Consider the following 6,626-nt stretch of genomic DNA (forward strand, 5'->3'; position numbering starts at 1 on the left):
TCTTTATTATTGCTGCCTCCCTTATATTTATTTTTCCATATCTCTATGACCTAATAGAAGATCAGTTTTTTTCTAAAAGTTTCATATAGTGCTGAAAGTTGTCCAGCAGACATGTCTTTTAATTTTACTTTTTCTATTAATTTTTCAAATCTAGATTTTCCCTTTTGCATATTTTTTTGAATATGACTAACATTGATGTAGAGACCTTTAAAAATCTCTTGATATTCTATTATTGGTCACATATTCTCATAATTTAGTTATTTTGATAAATTCATATGCTAATACATTTTTAGGATATAAATTTAACATTAAAATTGTGTCATTATCTATTATTCCTCTAAATATCATTTAGTTTCTTTATCTTTTGATATGATTTTTTCTTTTTTTTTACTTTATCTGACTTCAGGCTTTCAAAATCTTCTTTTGTGGGTTCACTTATTCTATATTTTGTCCCATTTCTCTTTTTATAGCTTTTTAGGTCTATTTCTCATAATTAATAGATTGTCAAATTTTACTATGATTCATTTTAATGAATAATTTAATTCATTCTAATTTCAACTTATGAGTTAGTTTTATATTTTCCTCCATTTGCCTCAAAACTTTTTTTTTAATTTTATTTTTAGGTTTTTGCAAGGTAAACAGGGTTAAGTGGCTGGCCCAACGCCACACAGCTAGGTAATTATTAAGTGTCTGAGACCGGATTTGAACCCAGGTACTTCTGACTCCAGGGCTGGTGCTTTATCCACTACACCAACTAGCCGCCCTGTCAAAACTTTTTTTCACTACTTTTTTGGATACTCTTCTTTATTAAAATGGAATGTTGTCTCTTCATTTATTTTAGCTAAACATCCCTTAACGCAATCTCGCTGTTTTGTCACTCCTCGACTTTAACCCTCCAACCCATTTCTTTCATTTTACATTTTTCACTTAATTTGCTAATTGATTTTTATTAAATTATCTATCCTCCCATATTAAAAATCACTTAATCATTAAACAAAATTGTCACATTTTCTCTTTCCCTTCAACTATTTTTCTTACTAGTTTTTCTACCCATTTTATAAAAGTTATTTCTTTCATTTCTCTTCATTAATTCTCTTCCCTTTCTATTCAAGACCATTATTCCTTGATTCACAATTCATATCATTATTTATTATTCTTTTGCTTTTATGTTCTTCATGGAATTAATTAAAGAGACTGCAGTGGATCTAAATGATCTATTTAGAGTTTCCCCTAAACATTCTCTGTTATTGCCTTGTAGATCTTCACCCCTTCATCCCACTTTTACATTGTACTTTATTCGTAAAAAATATTAATTTCTTTTTAGAATTTAAATATTATATATATATATAAGTTATATACATATATTTTTGATTTTACATGTAACAATAGTTTTACCAACCTCTTTTTGTAAGGTTTTGAGATTTACAATTGTTCTCCCTCCCTCCCTTTCCTCCTCCCTCCACCAAACAGAAAGCAATCTGATATAAGCTCTTTATTTATAACTATGATTAACATAGGTCGATATTGAACATGTTAGGAGGAAAGAATCAGATCCAAATAGAAGAAAGAAAACATTAGAGAGGAAAAAATGGCATAATACATTAGACAACTTTTAAAAATTGAAGATAGTAAACTTTGGTATTCATTCAAATTCCACAGTTCCTTCTCTGGATATGGATGGTATTCTCTATCACAAGACTTTTAAAATTGTCATTGATTATTGTAATGGTGAAATGAATAAGTTCATCATGACTGACCATCATAATGTTCTTCTGATTCATCTCATTCCACTCACCATCAACTCATGCAAATATTTCTAGTCTTTTCTGAAATCCTTCATTCATGATTTCTTGTAGAACAAGAAATTATATACATATAACACAATTTGTTTAGTCATTCCCCAACTGATGGGCATCCCCCTCAATTTCCAATTCTTTGCCACTACAAAAAGAGCTGCTATCAATATTTTTGATCATGTTGGATTTTTACCCTTAGAAATGTCAATTTCTTGAGGTGATAGAGAAGATAGACTTGACTGAAATTTTCTTGTGTCCCTGATTGTACAATTCATTTCTATACTCTACTCATAATCATTTCCCATGAAATTTCCCATATGTGTTCATGTCCTATTATTCTCTAGACATCAAGCACTCCTAAAATTTCTGCCTTTTCTTTAATTGATTTCTTTGGAAGCACAACATTGAGATATCTTTGAGAAAGTGCCATGTATCCATAGCTTTATGAGATAACATATCCCTGAAAGTTTTATTAAGATTCCTAAGTCTCTTTATAGAGTTTTTTCTTGGTTCAAGGAAGTATTCTTCAATGGGACTCCCATCACAACTAAATCAATCTCTCCTTCCTCCCATCCACTTATTTCAATCTTGACCTTTAACACTTCACCCGTTTTCCTATAGATAATCTTCTTTAAACAAACTTAGATGGAATTTTTAAATTTACTCTACAAAAATTTTTTTCAAAAAAATCTGATACTCCCCAACTAAAGAAGATAGGAGCTATTTAACAAATAGAAATAGTCAATCTTCAAAATAACTAGTAAACCTTAACAGATTCAAACAGCAAAGAATCTATAGTTCCACATATCCAAAATGAGTAACTATGATTAAATACCAAATTATCTTTACTTAGCAGATAGGTATTAGGAATTGCCTAAGGCACAAGGAGATTGCATTATTCATCTTGAGTCAAATACGTTTTATGTGTCCCATGCAAAATCTAAACCTAGATCTTTCCATATATTCTATCCACTATACCATGCTACCTTTATAAGTAATACAAATGAAAACTAACAAAAATGATACAAAAATGAAAAAAAAAACTCCATTGTCTTTTTTTTCCCTAAAGGAAGAAAACAACAAAATAAGTCTTTCCAATTCCTAGAGATAATTAAAATAGATTAAAATATTCATTTTTTCAGGGGAAAATGTTCAAAATTAAATTTCACAAACCATGTGTGAACTTTCTTAAGAGTTTCAAGAATAGGGTTTCCTGGTCCCACTTTAAGTGTTATTATATTTAGAGAAAATGAATTAACACAATCATTTGAATTGACTGCCAGCATACTGGACAAGGTTTATTTCTCTTCTTCAGTTTCTTAACACAAGCAAAGCATGCCATACAATGCCCAGTCCTTACATGAAAAATGCAGCCATTTTTAGTTCAGTTTTGCCAGATGACACAGGACTCTACTGTGGTAGGGGAAAGAATTGATTGCCTACTTTTTTCTTTGTCTTGCACTTCTCTTTCAAATTCTCCAGAATCTTTCTGACTAGTACAGATGACATTTTTAGCTGGCAATGGCTGGAAATAATCTTTATTTTTTATAGTTTAATATCTGTACTAATTTTTCATAATTTTCCTCAACATGTGAATCTTGAGAGTCATTCATTTTAATCTTCCTACAATCTGGAATTTCAAGTCCTCTTCCTCCCCTTGTGTGAGGTGTTCTAATTTGCACTTCAACTTTTTCCTCAGCAAGTGAATTCTCTAACAAAGCCCAGCATTTGAGATAAAGTGAGGGCAGTGAAAGATTCATTTTATCACAGGAACTATCATAGTCAGCAAAAGTTATTTCAGGAGGGTAGCTACATGGTGCAGTGCATAGAGCACTGACCCTGGAGTCAGTAATACCTGAGTTCAAATTCTGCCTCTGCCTCAGGCACTTAAAAATTACCTAGCTGTGTGGTCTTGGCCAAGCCACTTAACCCCATTGCCTTGCAAAAAAAAAAATTATTTCAAGGTCTTCATCAAATGAGTCAGTGTCATTCTCCTCTGCCTGGTATTTTATCTCATCTTCTACCTCTAAGTTCTTGTCTTTCTTCATTGTGACTATAACCTTCTGAATTAATAGACTCAAATTCAAACTCAATACTAAATTAGTCTGAAACTGAATCATCTAAATTTTCACTTATTATCCTTACTTGAAGTGATTTCTGCTGAGTCACTACTATTATTTTGTTCATTTATGACACATAGGGCACAGCTTTCATCAAATGTAAGGAAAATATCATCTGACATGTTGTTTCCTGTCCTTCCCTAAACAACTCTTCTGACTTTTCTTTTGTTTCACTGTGTGTTCTCCTTCAAGATGAGATAGTCAAGAATTCAAAATTGGCCATTGTTTCTTTTCCTGTAATTCTTGGTTAGACTCCTTTTGACTACTTCTGATTTCAAGCTGACAGCTGGTTTCATTTTTCAGTGTATTTATTGTTTGTTATCAAGTTCTAGAAACTGTTGGGCAGCTAAGTGGCACAGTGGATAAAGCACTGGCCTTGAATTAAGGAGGACTGGAGTTCAAATGAAGCCTCGACCACTCGCCACTTACTATCTGTGTGACCTTGGATGGGTTATTTAACCCTCATTGCTTCTCACCCAGGGCTGTCTTCAGTCATTCTGCTTCATACCTGGTCACTGGTCCCAGATGGCTCTGAAGGAGAGAGTGAAACTGGTGTCTGAGCACAGTAGCCCCTAACTCAAATCCAATTTATGTGCTTACAACCTCCCTGATACCATGGTCATCTTCAAAAATGAATGTCAAACTTTTAGGAACCATTGCATATAATCTCCTATGCTCTTTCACATAGAATCTTGGGTACCCCAAAGAGACTTCCAAAAGGTTCAATCTGAACAATAGACAATGTGCTGATGCTTTTTTGGTCACACAATTGTTTTCACATAATATACTGTTCAAGTTAGAATAAAACCTCCTTCATCATAAATGTGTCTTTCTGTCCACCAGTAAACTTTAACAACTAAGAACAATGATTTAAATTTAACCAGAGCCTCCTGTTCCAAAACTACAATTTGTGAGATGCTTAAGGTATTATCTGTATCAGAAGACATTTTGTTATTGCACATTTGCCTTGATTAGTATGAGAAGAAATCTTATAAAGTGGGACAGCTCCTCTGGTTCCAGAACTGAGGAAAGCCACCTGCACATCCAGCAGAATTGGCCCTACTTAGCACAGAGGGTGGTTTCTGGAGCCATGCCCTGCTTTCTGGACCTTTGGAAAGCTTTGTGGGTGGAAGTGGTCTAAGAGAGAGAAGGACCTCATAGGTGTCCATGTACCCAGGGAAGACTTGAGCAAGCAGATCTCACCAGAAGTCACACAGATCCAGGTCCTTTTCTTGAGAAAACATAAGACTTATTTTCTCTTTTCTGTTTATCATTAATTTTTGATTATGAAATATTTCTATTTCTTTCTTCTCCCTCATACCTTTATTTTATTGCATTCTACAATTCTTCAGATTAAAATTTCAAATATGAAGATATCATCAATTTTCCTGAAGGAAAATATATTACAGTGTTAGTTCATGGTACCTATTTTATTTTATTTCTTTCACTCTTATCTCCTTTAAGGTTAAAAAACAAAGAAATAAAGCAAAAAGAAACTTCTATTATTGTAATACCTTTATTATTTTTAGTTGCAAAGGTTACTTTCTCTTTTTAGTTTCTCATTCCACCAGTTTATTCAATTATTTGTGCTTTTTAGCTGTATTTGTTATCCCCCTTTGAGGTGGTTCTTTTGGGTTTTTCATCCCAATTGGGATTTTCTTGGCAAAAAAAATACTAGAGTGGTTTGCCATTTTCTTTTCCAGCTAAATTTGCAGATTGGAAACTGAAGAAAGCAGTTGTGCAATTTGTCCAGAGTCACACAGCTAGTAAGTGTCTAAGGTCAGGTATGAACTCAGAAAGTGGGGTCTTCTTGACTCCAGGACTGGCACTTTATCCACCACCACCTAGTTGCCTATTATATTTTCAAAGCAAATTATATTCTTGAATCTATTTTTCTTCTTTGACTTGTTTTAGTAAAAATGTTTCAAAAGCCAGATTTGTTGAGTGCACCTTTTGCCATTGATGACTCCATTCAAATTTGTAGGGCATGTTATTTTGTATTGCTTTTTGATTTCCTTTGCTTTTCAGGACACATTATATCAACCCCTTCTGAGGTTTCTGGGGAGTGGAAAAATAGTTTTGTGTCATCCACTTCTCTCTCTTTGATCTTAGGTCTCTTTCTTGGCAATATTTGTGGCCAGTTATAAGAATTGTAAATGTTAACCACAGTGTCTCTTTTTTTTCTGGAGGCTATTTGTGAATTTTTTCATCATGTTTACTCTGTTGAGAATTCGTTGGCAGTTTTCTTCTATTTTTTTCCTTGCATTATGAGGGAAAAAAATCAGATTTTTTGGTATGTCATTTCTTCTACAAGACATCATCCTTAAGCTGTCTCCATACAATTTGGGGAGAATTTTTTTCATTTTTTTCCAGTAGCAATATAGCATATTGGATTGCAAAAATGCATTTAGAATCGGGAGATTTGGAGTCAAATCTTAGCCCTGCCAGTTTATAGGACTAAATTGAACTTGATACATTTACCTAACATCGCTAAAATACAATCTCTCATCTAAAATATGAATACAATTTGTTCTGCCTACTCACAGGTTTAAGATGACAAGTACAAAGAATTTTTAAACCAAAAAAATACTATGCACAGCCATATATTTTCTTTATTGAACAAATGTGATATAAATTATATAAATGTATATTTATATAAATACATATGTGTATATATACATGCTTTTATCAAATGTGATACATACATATA

At 32.8% G+C, this 6,626-nt stretch overlaps 1 pseudogene; it reads right to left on the reverse strand.

Annotated features, from left to right (window-relative positions):
* Positions 1 to 3,036: 3,036 nt before the first annotated feature.
* Positions 3,037 to 4,225, reverse strand: LOC141498934 (E3 ubiquitin-protein ligase Mdm2 pseudogene; annotated as a pseudogene).
* Between the last annotated feature and the right edge of the window lie 2,401 nt (positions 4,226 to 6,626).

The sequence above is a fragment of the Macrotis lagotis genome, chromosome X (genome assembly GCF_037893015.1).
Source record: "Macrotis lagotis isolate mMagLag1 chromosome X, bilby.v1.9.chrom.fasta, whole genome shotgun sequence".
NCBI lineage: Eukaryota > Metazoa > Chordata > Mammalia > Peramelemorphia > Peramelidae > Macrotis > Macrotis lagotis.